Source organism: Biomphalaria glabrata, chromosome 3 (genome assembly GCF_947242115.1).
Source record: "Biomphalaria glabrata chromosome 3, xgBioGlab47.1, whole genome shotgun sequence".
NCBI classification, from domain to species: domain Eukaryota; kingdom Metazoa; phylum Mollusca; class Gastropoda; family Planorbidae; genus Biomphalaria; species Biomphalaria glabrata.
The window spans coordinates 10,037,700-10,055,726 of NC_074713.1; the positions used below are offsets into that span (position 1 = coordinate 10,037,700).

General features: G+C 37.8%; 2 protein-coding genes across 8 annotated transcripts in view; one reads left to right on the forward strand and one right to left on the reverse strand.

Annotated features, from left to right (window-relative positions):
• The window catches only part of LOC106051401 (uncharacterized), a 241,024-nt gene that overhangs the window by 202,529 nt on the left and 20,468 nt on the right, over positions 1–18,027 (forward strand). Inside the window, exon 1 of one of the 7 annotated variants that reach the window (XM_056023281.1) lies at positions 16,145–16,470. The exons of the other annotated variants lie outside the window; for them this stretch is intronic. The gene's annotated coding sequence lies outside the window, so the exon portion shown is untranslated. Of the gene's footprint in view, positions 1–16,144; positions 16,471–18,027 lie in introns of those variants that run through there. 7 annotated transcript variants of the gene reach the window in all.
• Positions 1–18,027, reverse strand: part of LOC106060231 (uncharacterized) — a 202,443-nt gene that overhangs the window by 76,470 nt on the left and 107,946 nt on the right. The window lies entirely within an intron of this gene.

Genomic DNA, 18,027 nt, shown 5'->3' on the forward strand with positions numbered 1-18,027 from the left:
ACAGTAATCACAGTATAATGAGGGATTTTGCGTGTTGTAGGACCAGGCTGATAACTTAATCCACAAACAAGTCAATTATACTGCTACTTTTTTTTCTCTCTCTCTCTTCTAGCTCTCTCAGTGTCTCTCCTGTCATTCTCTCCCTCTCTCCTTGTATCTTCTCTCTCTACTTTCATCTCTCTCTTCACTACTTTCACTCTCTTTCTCTCTTCTGTACCTCTATCTTTCTTCTCTTTCTCTCTCCTCTCTTTATCCATATCTCCTATCTCTTTCTCCCCCCCCCCTTTCTATGTTCTGTTTCCTCTCTAACCATCTCTCTTTCTCTTTCTCCATCTTTCTCTCTCTCTCCTTCACTATCTCTCCCTTTCTCTTTATTTTCTATAAATTAAAATATTTCATTTCACTCTTGATATAATTAATTTTTTGAAGCCATAGGAAATAATCTCTTCAGGAAAAAAAATACAAAAAAAAAATTAGCTTTTGTCAAAACCCATTTGTCATCAAAACTTAATGTTTACAAAAATCCCTGCATTCTACGTACACAAACTTGCTTTAAAACGTCTATCTTACTAGAATAGGCTATATATATATATAACTATGACTTTAAAAAAGTTACAAGTAAAACAAAGAACAAGACAATGCCTCTTTAATGAAGCTGATTCCTTCTTTGTAAGATCGATTATTTTGCTCTTAAAATAACCAATGAATGATAGATTAAAAAAAAAAAAAAGAACATTTTTACCCTGCCCCAATTTTTAAACGGCCCCGAAAATTGCTGGTTAATTTGGTTAATTGATTGTATATGAAATTCTAATGATAGGTTTATAGATCTAGACTTAGAAGACAATGCACAAAATGATACTGACTGTCTATCTGTTTTACTTTAGGGTGAATACATGCCGGAATACCCGCTGCGATATTTTAGGTATAGAATGTCTAGTCCGCCTGAATAAATTTTTTTTCGAAAACTTATAACGGTCAAACCAGATTTTTTCCCTTTGTGGCCGATTAACTAGCTAGTAATTCTTCTCCAAAAGATATATAAACTCTCAAATTTCTAGGAAAATCTTTAAAACCGTTTTCGAGAACCGTGTCCTCCCAGATTTTTTATGTTGTTTTTTTTTCACCCGATGATGAAGAGTTTTGCAAGTTGAATAGAGGAATTGTAATCACACTTGACTTTAATAACAGGTTATGTTCGCTCTTCATCTTTACATGTAACATTGGTTTGCGTCATCAGTTTGTGTGTACTTGTGCACTACGTGTACGTCTGGTTGATCTACTCCTCTCGATCAATGTCCGCCTAAAGGTACATCGGTTTATATCACGCACAAATTTGTCTTGAAAGCTCTGCATCTATCCATAACAGAATTATGAAGCTAACGTCGTCTCCATGGACAGTGTTTAATTAATTGAATCTCATTGAAACTATTGCGTTAAAAAGTGTTTATGTGCTTCGGATATAAACAGACGGAAATGAAGATGGGGATAAACAAGTGACTAACAGATGCCTCTCACCTATGTCGGGGTTGTATTTTGCTTTGGCTCGTCTGCCCGGGCACCGTTGACAGTCTCATCATTTAACATAGCATTTAATTCAACAGCAGAACAAGTAAGGGCATTAGGTTAACGTATAATCGTCAACAACCAGCGCTTATGTAACAAAGATTTAATCATACGTCTTGGCATGAATGATAGTTGGGCCTATACATAGCAATTAGATGTAAAGTAGAATACTATAACTTATTAACTAATAATTCAGTGAGCCTGGTGTAAATACAAGCTATATAACATAAGCAGTATGAAGAGACACCTTAGACACAATGCTAGCGATACAATCCGGGCAGACTAAGAGGTGCCTAAAGATCCCGAAATTAAAAGTCATCACCAGGATTCGAACACAGGAACCCTGGTTCGGAAGCCAAGCGCTCTACCACTCAGCCACCGCTCCTCATTCAAGTAACATGGAAACATGAATATCATTATCTTAAAATAATGAATTACCAGTAATTAATTGTCGAATTGGATACTTTTTTTTAAAATTCATGTCTTGTCTATGTCAATGAATGATTGTGCGAAGTTTCAGGTTGATCCGAGAATGTGTGTGGGAGAAATAACGTTTACAAGACTGACATAGTGAGTTGATATAAGCTATATAATAACCTGTCAAATTTCTAGGAAAATCGTTAGAGCCATTTTCGAAAGACATGTCCAGTTTCCAGTCAGTTTCCCCCCCCCCTCCCCCCCCCCCCCCATGTACTTTTTGACTTATGAAGAGTTAGCAAGCTAATAGGAGGAATTGTAAACAAAAAATGCCGAATATAAATGATAAATTAGACATGAGTTAAAACTCATAAAACATTTAAGATATTATTTCATTACTAGTATGAGTTATCGTTAATAAATAGCCCATCGATTGACGTCGACATAGGAAATGAACTCCAAGATGCTGTACATAAATGTAGGGTAGATAACTCTGGAATTACTCTCCGATTTACTTTTCACACAAATTACCATACTGTCACGATCCGTTTTATTAGTTTAACAATTAGGAAGTAAAATCTTGAACAGTGTTTCTCACGTTTTCGTTCTTCACATACCCCTGGTTTAAACTTTTCATTTCCATGTCCTCCCTTCACTATTTAACACATACAAAGGCTATTTTTAGATACAGTTTTGTTTTATTTAAATATTATTTATTAGGATACACCCTATCTCAGTATCTACTCCGAGTACACAATGTCTCTCAGCTTATCCTAGTTTGAGAACCATTGAGAACTAGAATCAACACTATCAGAGACGGGAATGCAGGCCAGCTAAATAGATAATAGATAAGGAAATAATTATTTGAAATCTCAATGATTTTTTTGTCCCATTACCATTCATACGTGAGTGACTAGATCATGCGGTGTTTGCTCATCAATTAAGACACCTGGAATGGATCACATTGGGTGAGCTCTGCAAGCGATGACTAATCTTGCTAGAAAACGACCAGAAGTGTACATACTTAAGTCTTTTTATTGATCTGACATCATTCTATCGTCTTCTATGTGTGTCTGTGTGTACATTATTAAGCGGCCGAGTTTCGGGTAAAGTTGTGATATAATTTAATATTTAAGCGTCAGATTAGTGAAAGGTGATACTGCCTAGTTTCGACTTTCAAATAATGGTATGACATAGGTTATAGTGCTGGCAGATGTTGTCATTAACCCTGGAGGGAAATCAATCTCAGATTTTACTGTCTAGATCTGATTGTAAACTCACGGCTTCATGTTTATGAAATACGAACAGAATATTAAAAGTTCGATCATTATGACATGACAAGATGGAACTATAGACTGGAAGCTGTTTTTTAAAAAAGGAGTCTGGGGTGAAAATAATGAATAGAGCGGAATATATTGTTTTTTTTTATCTACGTCTAGTTTAGCTCATAAACAACTTATTAAGTAGCTACATTACATAAAACACTAAACCATAATTTACAAATAGAAAAACAAAACCTAATAAAATACTCAGAAAGACACAAAGATAGAGGCACATTTCTTATTCCATACGCTAGAACAAATTCGTACAAGTGCTCCTTCTTCCCTAGTGCTATTATAGAATGGAAGGGGTTGCCTGAATCAGCCATGAAAAACAACGACGTGGCAGAGTTTACGTCATTGATTAACGTGCATGACTAGATGGACACATGCAATAAGTAGGACGTAATTATCTTCTATTTAAAGAAAGGTCTGTAATATATAAGATAAGAAGTTGATGATAAAGTTTGTTTTTATTTGATCTGTTGTACACACCTATCTAGTTCTCAACCCACCCATATTTTGTACCTACTATTCCAAACACACACACAATTAGAAAACTAATTGTCCATCCATTGAGGTCAAATACATTTTCAGTAACTTTTACTTTCATCTAGTCTGTTAAATCGATAGGGCACCACACATGATCTGTTGACCGTCATTTGTCTTGGATAGAATCTCATTCTCTGAAAGATCTGTCCATTCTTTGATTTTGTCTTCCCGTCGCTCTCTTTCTGTCTCTTCTTCTTTTTTTTTCCAGGTACTGTTCCCTGAAAGAAGGTCTTTGTGAGCCCGAATGACCTTATGATATAATCTTGAATTTTTCGTTTGCGTTTTGTTTTTGACAGTGATCAGTCGGTCATCGAGAGGCCTAGTTGCCTTAGTAACCCAATTTCGAATCTACTCATTTTTTGAATTTACAAATAATTAAAATTCATACAAGAATAAAGTACTATAAAGTACTATGATAATAGAAATAACAGAGAATGTAGGATGACTACTATCAAACACCGCGCAAGCTCTATGATCTTGGTACCACCTCTCTGTCAAGGATAGATAAGCGTACAGTATTGTTGACCATTCCAGTTTCTGTATTGGGCCAAAGAACTTTTCTGGACATTAGATAAGGAACACTTTATCCTTAAAAGTCCTTGGCATTGTATTATTAATTTAAAATGATGTCTAGAATTGTACTCACAAGGGAGATGATCAAGGCAATACCACTAAACAGCGTTTGGGTCTTCTATGTTTTATTTATTTCGCCTAATATAAAGAGGAGATACATATGTAGAAAGGATGTTACAGAAGAGTTTCAACTTTTGTGTGACACACTATATCTAGTAACTTTACGTAATTGTTCTATTTCCACATGACACTTTGCAATCTATGTGGTCAGACCAGCGGTCAAGGTTGCAGACAATGTAAAGTGTTGTCTATGTCACCGTTAACGAGAATATCATGTGGCCAGCTCAAGATCACGTAACTGGCTTCATTAAAAATGAAAGGATATAACTGTGTTCATATGATAAGCAGAAGTGTCTATGTATTGAAATGCATCCCTTTAACTTTTATTAAAGAACAGGTCAGGTCACTCTGTCCTGGCTAGAATCGCAAGGGGCTAAGAATAACATGTTTTCACCCTCCTCGTTTTTCGCCGTTCGAATTTCGCTAGCCTTACCTTTTTAAACACACACATGACCAGCTGCAAAGGGAAACAAAGCCAATTATGATTATTTCACCTGTCATTCATAAACGTAATTAAATCTTAAGGGCATAACCCTAACCCTAACACAAAGTCTAAAAATATTTGTGTGTGTGTGTGTGACTTTCAACAAAGTAGTGGAGTGATTACGCTCCTAGCCTCACATTTTATTTAAAACTATCTAATTATAGATTGTAAATGTTAAACAAAAAACAAGCGAAGAACTTAATGAATATTTCTTTGTACAAATCTGATATGAACTCACTTTGTCTGGTACAAGTCTCTTGCTTGTTTTTTTCTCCCACTTCCAATCTTTGGATCAAGTTAAAACTTTGCTCAATTATTCATTGTTGATGACAACACATGAATTGGTTTAAAAAATAGAGAAATTAATTCATTCCTTGGCGGTAATTAACTAATTTTGTTTTGTATCGAAAAGCTAGACAAATCTTACTTTATTGAGAGATATTGCACCCATTGTGCGGTTGTCAGTTTTTATAAGCTTTGTGTTGTTGTTTTCAAGTTGTTGTTGTTTTTTTTTGAAAACGCAATTAGCAAGAGACACGAGGCAAGATGGCGTCTAAACGAGGACGTGTTTACAATTGCAACATATTTCTAAGAGTTGAAATTGATGTATTGGTGATTGTCAAGTAAACCTATTGGTCACATGATTGTCAAGTAAACCTATTGGTCACCTGATTGTCAAGTAAACCTATTGGTCACCTGATTGTCAAGTAAACCTATTGGTCACCTAGCAAGGGTGCAGAGGCTTAGTCCCGACTCCATCTGAGCTGAATTTGCTTAGTGCCTAAAGGCAGGACGAAAACCTCCGTGATAACATTTTCTCGTCATCTGCCCCCCCCCCCCCAAAAAAAAAGATTTGACCACAGCTGCACTAAACATGCCCGAAATTGACGGCCCGCGGGCCAGATCCGGCCCACAACGTGGTTCCATCCGGCCCTCCCAAACGTCGGCACAAAGTGTAGAAATACCCTACCAAAAAAAAAGGTTCAAAAAATGTTTGATAAAACAACAGCATAAAAAACGACATTATAAAATAAATATGGCGGCATTCTTGGTTTGAGTCCCGAATAAAAGATTGTTAAACTACGCCAAGAGATTGAGTCGGTGGTAAAGCTACCTAACCTGTTGCTCACATTTTAAGTATAGAAAGTTAGCTATTTTCTGACGCGTAAAAAAATATTATTATCAAAGAACATATTAATTTAGTATTAAATCCACAGGTTTCTACCAAAATAGTTTCAGAACAATTTCATTTGGTTTTTGTAACTTTTTGGTCATGCTGCCCGCGAGACGAGTGCTGGAAATCAATATGGCCCGCGGGTTAAATTAGGTTAGGCATCACTGTGCTAGAGTATGAAATATGCTCTACACAAAAAAAAATTAAATTATTTGAAGCTCTTTGTGACCTCGTACAGTGTTGATAGTACAACAGACTGAATGTCAACGTTACATACAATCTCAATATGAAGTAACACCAAATGATAATGTAGTTCTACTGCCATTCACTGTACATTATCTATCTCATCAATCCTTGAGAATTTCCAAAGTCGTTTTCAGCCTTAAAGTGTCCAATTAAAGGGCCGCAATTAGGCTTTCTGCTGACTTTTTTCTAGTTGTCTAGCGATAACTGCCCCTTTAAATGGGAAACTTAAAATAAAAAAAAACAAAATGTGATTTTGGGATTTGTTCCGACTCCATGCTCCCCATCCCCCCCTCTACCCCCCCCACCCTCTCGTGAAATGTAAACGTGAGAGGGTACGATTTTTGTTCAAGGAGGGAGGGTGGGGGCAGAGCAGAAAGTTATTGGTCACAGTTGTCCATATTAGTAAAACTTGGCGAGGCTTCTCCGTGCCCTGGCTGTCTGGAAGCTTAAGCTGTAAATGTGCTGGTCTTAAGCCCAGTCCAAGCTCAGCTGTGGGGATTCATCAGAAGACTGCTGTCTCTACTTAGTCAGCGTGTGAGTGACTATTTTTTACTGAGCGTGTTTTTGCGTGCGTGGGTGTGTGCCAGTATGGTGGACTCGGCACTTTTGTAACCGGGGCCCTAGTCATTTTTTTTTTTTTTAAAACGGCTTTCTTCTTTGTATCTGGTTTGAAAGAAATCACACATGGGTGTGTTGGTAGGAATTGAATCCATTTATTTCTGACTCACACACAGCGGTCATCCTGTCTGACCTGAACATACAATAGCCTTTATCAATGACACTACAGGGTATCGGGGGGGGGGGACTGAAAGAGGCCATACATGTAGATCTAGCTTTCTCTCTCTCTCTCTCTCTCTCTCTCTCTCTCTCTCTCTCTCTCTCTCTCTCTCTCTCTCTCTCTATTCCAAGGCTCGTCCGTATAAAAAGTGTAGAAAAACATTCCAGCTCTCTTCAAGATTCAAATACTTTCAACAACCATCTTGTTCTTTTAAAACTGTGTATGTGTGCATGTTTGCTGAGTGTGTGTGTGTGTGTTTGAGTTGGTGGGGGGTGGGGCTTAGCGGGAGATAATCTGAACAGCATTAGTGAAGTTTTGTTGTTCACGTCTGCGTTCCCTTTGTGTTTCCCGCCAACAGAAATCCAACATGGCGGCAGTCGATGGTGGAATGTGGCGCTATTCTTCCATGTTCAATGTTCGCAGATATTCTGAACTCGCATAAACTTGCGATGATATCGGTAGAACTGCCTGTAGGCCCACACCTGTAGGCTACCGTATGTAGAGATACATTGTATCTAGTGTTGGATGCGTAAAGATGGACTTAGTAATGTCCGAGTCGACCAAACAATTCTTTCTTAGGATTACAGAATACAGAACAACATTCGCATTGACAAAAAAAAAAAGCTCTATTATTGGAAAAAGACTTTGCATATAAAGATTCTCCAATTTGACAGTGAGTGATAGTTACTTCAGCAGTTCCAATCAGTCTGTACCAATGATGCTCAACCTTATTCGGCCCGATTCGGCCGGCGGGCCACTTTAATATCCGAAACTCATGTCGCGGGCCAAATTAACAAAAAGTAATTTTTAAAAAATAGAAATAGAAAATGAACTATTTTTATTAGAAATCCATGATTACATTACATTACATTAATTCATGAGTACCATAACGCTGTTTCCGTATAAAACAAATATGTTGGCTTATTATCAGTATCGATCCATGCATCAAATCGCTGGGAAAGATTTTTTATTTCAATTTTTTTTTTTGTGGAGAGGGATTTTTACACTTTGGTCTGACGTTTCGGCGGGCCAATTGAATTACCTCGCGGGCCGGATGTGGCCCGCGGGCTGTATTTTGGGCATCCCTGGTCTATACTATGTATGAATATTTTTTTATTATTATAGAAATGAAGTATTTTGAACTAGGGTCGAGCTTCCTCTGAGGAAAACAATTCATTCACATCTGTGTCTACTGAGAAATTTTCTGGAGATGTGGCAGGTCTGCAGCTGTACTTTCCTCTAACAGGTAACGAGGAGCTTCTTAGGGATGTTTAGGGCCTCGATTTTGTCTTTAGTGGTCAGTGGTCACTATTCCATCGGTTGACAGAACAACAGGATATATTGTTATTTGAGTGAACTCCCATAGTCGCTTTATCTTTTCATTATTATTGTTTCACTTTTTTATTTGTTGGAAAAATACTTTAAAATATGTTGATATTTGAAACTTAAATAAAAAACAAATGTTGTCGATTCTTAAACCATTTTTAAAAATTAAATATACATTATAGTGTATGTAACAAAATATACCCAGACAAACATAGTTTAAGATTGGAGGTCTTATTATATTTTTTATGTCCAAAAATAAATACTATAATTTTAAAACCCAGCTGTCATGTTAAAATAACAAACAAAAAAAAAGTTGTTTTTTTCTTCCGTGCAGTTGGTTTCCAATGTTTAAATGTTCGTCTGCTACTAATCTCGTAGGCAGCCTCTCGTTAATTGGTAACTATCACAAAACAAGCTTTAGCGAGAAAACGTTTTTTTTTTTTTCAAAGTTTTTCACAGTCCTCGGACTTGGTGGGTAATTGTTGTATTTCCCGCCTGCTAGCCGCTGAGAACATTCGAGACGGCCAGAAAAACGTGCGAAATCAATGGCGGAATTGGAGTCTGGCTCGTGACAGAAACCGAGATCTCGTCTCGTTAGTCCGAGGTTAACGTTTAGCCAGCAGACGACAGTGTACACTTTGTAAAGATGTGGCTGTATCTGTTTTGTTTTATGTTTGCAATATTTTAAAAAGATATGCAGAAACTAACCAAGGGACTAACCACTAACTAACCGATATCCAACCATCCCATTCGTGATTCATAGCTGTTGCTACATCTTTATTTATAACAAAATAATAATAATAATAATAATAACGGCAATGTCTTCGATTCCGATGATTAAGGACGAGTGCAGTGTTTCACATGACTAGTAGCAAGCATGACCTATGACAGTTGGACACACATTTGATACCTAAACAAAAGCAAAAGACAGGCTCATAAGAAGAAAAGAACTTAAATAGATTTTCAAAATACTAACCACATCTATTATCGACACTGGTAGTTTGAGTGCTGGGACAAGTCCCAAAAAAGCCCGTGGAGTCTGGGAGCGCATGAGGCGCCCTGACCGCACTTCCCCATGGTGGAGGCTGTCCATGCCTGAGCAAGCTATTATAGCACAGTGCAGGACAGGCCATTGTCATGTTGGCTCATATTTCTCACGGCTATGGCCAAATTTTGATTTACGGTGCCCCTAAAGTGGGGAAAAAGAGGAAACCGTGTCTAATATTCTGTTTGACTGCCACAGACTTGCTGATCTCCGTCTCGACATGTATGGGAAACTAAAATGTCTCGACCTGTATGGTGACATTTATGCACTACGCAAAACAGCAGGGTTTCTGTCCAGGGCTTTGTAAGAGAGAATTTCAGCCTCTCAAGCCCTCACTCAAACTACATGCCCCGCAACAACAAGAGACGCCATCAAAGCCGAATTGTGTGGATGCTAACACAATCTGTTGCAATGTGGTCAGCGTCCAGACTACACTGTGAGACGCTAACACGAAATACCCCAGCCGAATCTTTGATTATCTGTTTGTTATGATTTATAATTTTAAAAATGTCCCTTCATGGTTAAAACTGAAAAAGCCATTTTGTTATTTTTATGTTACTAATGTATATGTGTATATCTTGTCAACATGGACAAGTAAACGAAACGAGATAATACATTTGTAGTACTAGAAATGGTATAGAACTATAAGCATAATGAATATAATGTTACACTGGCTACTATTGAATATGTAAACTATATAAATCATGCCGAGGCTGGCTTCTCTGTTTCTCCGAGACTTCGATTTGTCGATACTTCCGGTAGACCTAAAACAACAATTTCCCGCCCAAGGTCTATAATCTAGTCAGCAGATAATTGGCCTCTTCCCCCCACACAAGTAACCGTGAGATGGAGCTCTACCAGTTTCCAGGGGCGGAGCGGCGTTACTACAGGCGAAAGGGAGAGGGGAATACACAATTTGTCCCTCAAGCTGGAAAATAACATTCTTATTAAATCTTACTATTTACTTCTTGTGATCTATTTTCTGCTGAGGATGTATAGATCTTTCATTATCCCCTTCAATCATGGCTTATAAACACGATTTTTTAACGCCCTGATTTTTTCCCCATTTTTTTCAATTACCTGGCCACTGCATATTTTTGAAACATATCTATGATTCGCGTTGACTAAAAGTACCCATATTTCATTATATTTCGTAAATAAGCAACACTGAGGTATCCGTGCTGTAGTGACTTGTGGTGTTGTGCCAGGGAGCAAACATTTCTGAATGTTGACTGACAGATAATAACATACGAAAAGCAGGTTGACAACCTTTACGCCTGAGAAACTCGCGGTCGTATTGATGTAGGGAATAAAGTGATTGGCCTTGGTTTCTTTACCTCTGATCGGCTCATTACGTTTCATAATGAAAGCTCAAAGGGAAAATTGTGGGAGGGGCTTCAAATACTCTCGAAACTTATATTAGTGTCTTTTATTCAGATCACTTCTACTGTACCCTTATAGCTTTAACCTACTGTAACTCTCTTTCGTGAATCGCTTCCCTTGTTGCTTTAACTATCCAGGATTGTCTTTCTTGAATTCTTTCTGTTTATTGCTTTAACTCTCCTGGATACTATTTCGTGAATTGCTTCCCTTGTAGCTGTTACTGTTCCTGGAATCGCAATCCCATAAAACCTAGCTTATATCAAGTCAGTCCGTCTGTCAGGTTAAAATCTCTTACACGTTATTCCTCCCACTTTCCAAACTCGGATCAGGTCGGAATTTAGCACAATTATTCATTTTCGATGACAACACACGAATCAATCAAAACAAAATCACTAATGAGCTAATCAATCAGTCGAAAATACTTTTTATGATGAAAATACACTACACCGGTGACCAGTGACAACAATCACAATAATGTAGAGAATAAGGTCGTTCGTTATAGCTCAGTAGCAAAATGTTGGACTTCCATCATGTAGGGTTAAGTTTTAATTCAGACTCGGAGTACGTATTTTTTAATGCAATTTTATCAATATAAGCGAGGTTTTAGAAATAATTTTTTTTTAAAGAAATATGTAACTCTTTAGTGACTAACAGGGATATTGCAGAAGTCCAGAATAGTACACCCCTTCCTTCAGGCTGATTACAAACTATGGTCACTACGTATCTGCTGACCAGGATGTTAAGCTGATGACTGTGTATCTGAAGGTCTTCAGTTTGAACTTGAGGCTTCTACTAAATTGTCTGACATCATCCGTCCTTAGTAGATACATGTCAAAGTGACGGGTGAAGTGACGGGTCGTTGTCAAGGCCGAGCGTCTCTGTCTCTGACAAAGGTCTTAACTTATAGGTCCTACAAAAGAGATACGTTTTATTCAAATTATTCTAACCATATTTTCACTTTTTGAAGGCGCGGTGGCTGAGGGGTAAGCGCTTGGCTTCCGAGCAAAGGATCCCGGGTTCGAATCATGTTGAAGAGTGAGGTTTTGAATTTCACGATTGTAATGCGCCACTGAGTCGCCCCTGACATTAGTTAAGGATAAGTACAGGCGGTAGGTCGTTGTGCTGGCCACATGACACTCTCGTTAACCTTGGGCCACAGAAACAGGTGACCTTCACATCATCTGCCCCATGGATCGCAAGGTCTGAAAGTGGTACTTACATATTCTCTTCTTAGTTACTTTATATCTGACAAGGATTGATGCTTTTTTATCTTGCATGAAACTAAAACATAAAGTACTGCGGGTACTTGTTTATAATAAACTTTCTATCTTGAGTTAAATCCCTTTATACAATTAGTAAGCAGTCTCCTGGAATCACCATAGCGACATCCCTGTATACACTATAATTATGTTCATAATGGCAGATATAATCAGGAGCAAGCATTCTTAATTTCTGTATCGATTTACGTAGGTTTTGTTTGTTGACATTTTCTAGGCAAGGCTAATGCAATTAGGTAGCATTCAGAAGTGCGGTCTCGGCGTCTGCAAAACTCAATAGAACAATACACGTTTTCTTCATTTGTGTCTGCCATAGTGTGTCTGTGTGTGTGTTTGTGTGTCTATGTGTGTGTGTGTGTGTGTGTGTGTGAGTGTTAGTTAGTTATCTTATGTTTTCTGAGTAATGATTGTCACGTCTAAAATTCCTATATTATTGCTGTTTGTCACTTCTAGACTTCCTATATTATTGCTGTTTGTCACTTCTAGACTTCCTATATTATTGCTGTTTGTCACTTCTAGACTTCCTATATTATTGCTGTTTGTCACTTCTAGACTTCCTATATTATTGCTGTTTTTCACTTCTAGACTTCCTATATTATTGCTGTTTGTCACCTCTAGACTTCCTATATTATTACTATTTGTCGCTACTAGACTTCCTATATTATTGCTGTTTGTCACTTCTAGACTTCCTATATTAATTGCTGTTTGTCACTTCTAGACTTCCTATATTATTGCTGTTTGTCACTTCTAGACTTCCTATATTAATTGCTGTTTGTCACTTCAAGACTTCCTATATTAATTGCCGTTTGACACGTCTAGACGTCCTATGTTATTGCTGTTTGTCTTCTCAAATATCACTAAAATGTGATGCGGTTGGGATTATTCTATAACGATGTATTCTTTCCCCTGCTTGCTCTTGTAACGATTATACCTGCAAAGCCCAGAATTTGTGCATATATTTTCATTGACCAGTACTGGACACTAGTGACCATATCTTGCTTAAGTGACAAATTTGTAGTGATTGAATAGGCCTTGTGACTAGACAGACTGAGTGGATATAAGCTTTGTTAAAAAAGAAAAAGACGGCTTCGATCAAGACAAGATTCTTGAAATCGACAAGATCACAGAATAAAGACATCTTACAAACCTTTCAGCTGAGACCAGTGAAGTATTAGCAGCACAGAGCGTTGAAACCTCATAGACAATCGGTGTGGGTCGCTAAGACCTGCAAAGCTCATACAAATCAACACAATCACGTGATCAAGTAAATCATTAACAATTCATAGCCGTGCCTATGTAGGTTGTACTGTAGGAACCCAAACGAAACACACACACACACTGAAGGGGAAACAACTGCTTAATGAAGCTCCAAACACAAAGGGAGCGAACCTTTTGTGTAGAGACGCACAGCTTGGGGCAAAACACTTTATTGACTGTATATCGTTCCAGATATTGCTTGCCTCTCGGCATATCAGTCGTCTCTAGCATTTCGGGGGCAATTCTTCAGTGGTCTGAGTGTATATGTGAGGTGTGTATGTGTGTGTAAGGGGGGTGATGACAGGAAAGAACCCATCTTTAATGAGAGAGATGGTCTTTATTTTTACCTTTTTTAAAAAATTCTTCTTTAAATTCTCTCTAGTCCAAGCCTCACTCCTTCCCAACAGTCTTTATGGCACTACTTACCAATCAATCGTTTCGCTAAATTACGACGAGAAAGTTCCCGCGGAAGGATAACTCTGTATCGGCGTGTCCCCGTCTGAGGTAGGTAAATAATCATTGTCTCCCTTGTCTATGCAGCACAGGATGTTTATTGAGGCAACGCTTGCCTTTGCCGGAAGGATAATTTCAATGGTCTTGGTATTGAACTGACGATTGTCTATGCCACACTCTGACACCATTCAGAGACTTATCTAGAGAATTCATATCATGGGTGGTAGAAATGGTAGTATTTTAGTCCATCTAAAATATCCGATGTAGATTTGTATACTGAGTCTGCTGTCTTCCCTACCTCACCCTCTCTTCACCCCCTCTCTGTCTTACCTCCCCCACCCCAAACACACACACCTCTCTCTCTCTCTCTTTAGAAGTTTAAATTTATATACACTTACTCTTTACCGATTAAAATATTTCACTTAAGATCGTTGGTTGCTATTCGGGGGCGGTTGTTGGACTCTGGAAGACAATGACTTAGCCTTCTGAGTTGAAATGAAATGTTTTGTTTTGATTTTTTTTTTCTTTCTTTTTAAGTCTCACTTCTCGTCCGGCTCGAGATCTCGTCTCAGGTGTTTCTCCATCCTGATTGGTTGGTTCTGCAGTCGATGGCGTATTGCCCCCCTGGGCGCTCGGTGGATAATGTGGTGGCAAACATACCAGCGCGAGGAGTTTCCTCGGGTTGAAATGTGTATTGTTTGCCCAAAGACACGCTTGAGGTGTTTGCTTTCTGTTTGAGTACCTAGCTAGGGTGTATATGATATTTGATGAGCAACTCGTAAGTACAGATAAAGGAAGATAAAGAAAAGTTGTAGCCTATAGATTAGACCATAAATGTGTTGAACTGAACATAGAACCAAGATAACCAAGGATGCAGCCGACATGTCTATTACATTGCCTGGACGTGCGGTATGCGCGCTGGACTGTTGTTCTGTCGTCTCGATGGTCCTGGGTTCAAACCCTGCTCGCTGCCCCCCCCCCCCCCCACGTTATCCTTCAGGAAGGTTCGTACTAGAAAATCAACTCTCTTCAACTCCGAAGGAAATGAAGCATGTAAAAGATCTTACAAACATTTTTACAAAAGTCTGTTCCATCAGAAGTAAAACATTTCTCCTTCCCTCCCTTAAGAAATCAGATTGGGATCGATTAGAAAAGGGATCTCGAAGAGAGGTGCCCTTTGCGTCCAAGTTTTCGAATAATTGTATTACAAACTGTGTTAAATTTTTCACCGAGGTTTTCGATTAAGTCCCTGATGTCAAGGACGAATTAAAGGCTTCAGATGAATCAGCCGTTATGAACAGACTATTGGGATGTGGTAAGATTAATGATTAATTTTAAGCAGGCTTCGATTGTAAAGGAGGGAACTGTATCCATTAACCCACAAAGTAAAGGAGTAAACTCCAAGTCTCTCATGCATTGATCTTAAACTTAAGTGTTACTGTATAATGTGAGAGATCTCAATCTACAAAGGACTAGAACCGCCCATCTACACAAAATGCAGAGCTGTCCATCTACAAAAGATACAAGCCTTCCATCTACTAAGGAACCAAAAGCTGGTTGGACGAGGAAGAAGAACGAACAAGAATGTACTAGATAAAGAGAACATTGAGAATTAATTTGTTTATATTTTCCTACAGCCTTTTTCGTTGAGATAAATGGGTGTTCCCCTGCTTTGCTTTTAAGTTAAAATGGCGGAAGCGTGAGCACACTTTATGACAGAGGTTCTAGACCTGCTCCGGTTCCAGCAGCACCGATTCCACGTCACACTAGTCGAGGAGCCCCCGAGTGACATACTCTGGTAAGATCAAGTAGACAACAAATGCATAGTTTTGTGCTAATTGTAGCATCAGACTGTAATTAACAGATCGATGGCCCGCAAGTTTAGAAAAAAAAAAAACGTTTTGGTATCGAACTCTAGCCCTCCTTCTCTTAACCTTGAGTACTTTCTTTCGATATTTACCTGAACGATTTGTCTTCTTCAGTTCTGGACGTTAGTCGCGCACAGGTAAAGTCTTCTTTCGATTTCAGGGGGAAGTAATTTTGTCCTGTCGTGCGTTATGTCCATAAACTTGTCAAGACGCGGACTATTTTTTCTTCTACTTTGTTGCTCGCGCGCGCGCGCGGAAGCTGTAGCAGTCGTAGTCGCCCCATTAAACTTGAGTGGATGGTGACATTTTTCCTCCGACGCCGTGCGTCAATTCTAGAACGAGCTTTGAAGAAGTTGAGAGTACAGCTGCGGGGTATTTAGGATGGAGGAAGAAAAATCAATGGGTGATTATTTTGACTGCTACACCGTCTTCTATGATAAAGTCGACTGCATGCTCGATCGCTTTGGTCAAGATACTCCTCTGCTTGAATGTGCCGCGGTGTTTATTGTCGCTGGGATAACGAGGCGGAAGATTAACTCTCGGCGTTTTGCTTTCCAGTGAGATCTGTAACCAATTGTAGGTCTACTAGATCTGGTATTACTTATAGCGGGATGTTCAGGTGTTCTGTCATTGTAAGTTGTTTTCTGTGTGTAGAAGAAATTGTTGAAATACCTTTTTTTTTTTTTTTCAGAGGGTAGGAAAATGTATAATAATAAATATTTGTATTAATTCAGTGCTTCTGAGCGAAACGAGCTCATTTTACATTGCTGCTATAATTATAAAGTTTCTTAAAATCAATTTCTACTTCCTTAAGTTATACTTCCTGTATATTCGATTAAGGAAATAAAAAAAGTTTGCATTTTCTCAAATAATAAATAAGACCCGTTTCCTTGATTCTTTGTTAAAGATTTATGTTATTTTTTATTCAATTTGTCTGGCTTTTCTTTCATATTGGTCTGTCTCTTGTTTTCTGTCTATTTTATTTTGTTTGATTATGTTTGTTTGGATGTTAGTATTTCTTGTAATTTAAAAACTTAGGGACATATCTTATCACTCTACGTTCATGAGGGCCTAACATGCTTAGATAATTTGTATTTCGTATGTGTGGTTTTTCAAACGCCTACGTCCTGGTTTTGTTTAGGTCTGTTTTAAAAACAGTGTGACAGCTGAAAGACACGTTTCATGGTCTATGTACGTATCTTAATTTTCTAGTTTTGATGTATGACTTAAAGACGTCTTGTTTGAACGTATTTTCCTATGTTTATATGCATTTTTATTTTTATTTTTTATTTTTTTGTATTCACAAATATGATTTTTCATTCAAGTCTTTGTTTAATTTTAAAGCGTTTATTGCTGCTAGTGAATGTCTTAGACAATTTATCGTTTAAAATATCATACAATAATAAATATAAACAAAAAATAACTGATTACATTAAAGAATTACAGCTCCAGAAGTCTACTCTTCGCCTATATTTTAGCAACAGTATTTAACCTTATTTTGTATACTGTATATTAGATTGATTTTTTTCCTGATTGAATTTTTTAGCGACTCATAAATCACAATATTCAGGAGTCATACACAACCAAAGTCAAAGTGGAGTAATCCAGACTACATGTCACATGTAATAAAATAGACCAAAATAAAAATAAAGATATTGGCTGGTTTTATGATAAGATATGTTGGCTTGACGAATCAAATAGTTACTGAACTGAATGGACAATGTTTTTAAGCATCATATTTAATAATCCTTTCTTTAGGGATCAATTGCTTTTTATTAATAGGTCATTGATTTTTTTTAGCGAAGTTTAAAGTGTTTCTATGATCCTGTTTGGATCTATCTAGAGTTAATGCAAGGGAGCTAATACGAATTATAGGGAATGTGAAACAAGTTTTTTTCTAAAGAAGTTATCACCCTTGATTACGGTATATTGTCATGTATTATTTCGTTGTTTTTCTCTGCATCATTAAGACGACAATGACATTTGACATTGGCATGCTAAACCCATCAGAAATGTGACATAGCTTGCCATACGAAACTCTTCGACTTGTCATCTTGTTGGTTTGGACAATTTTGTCTCTTGTCAGTTTCTCTCGTCAGTTTCTCTTGTCAGTTTCTCTCGTCTTCTTGTCCTAGCACGCGAGTCTTTGAGTCAAGTTTTATCTTCCACAACATCTCTTTCTGTCACTC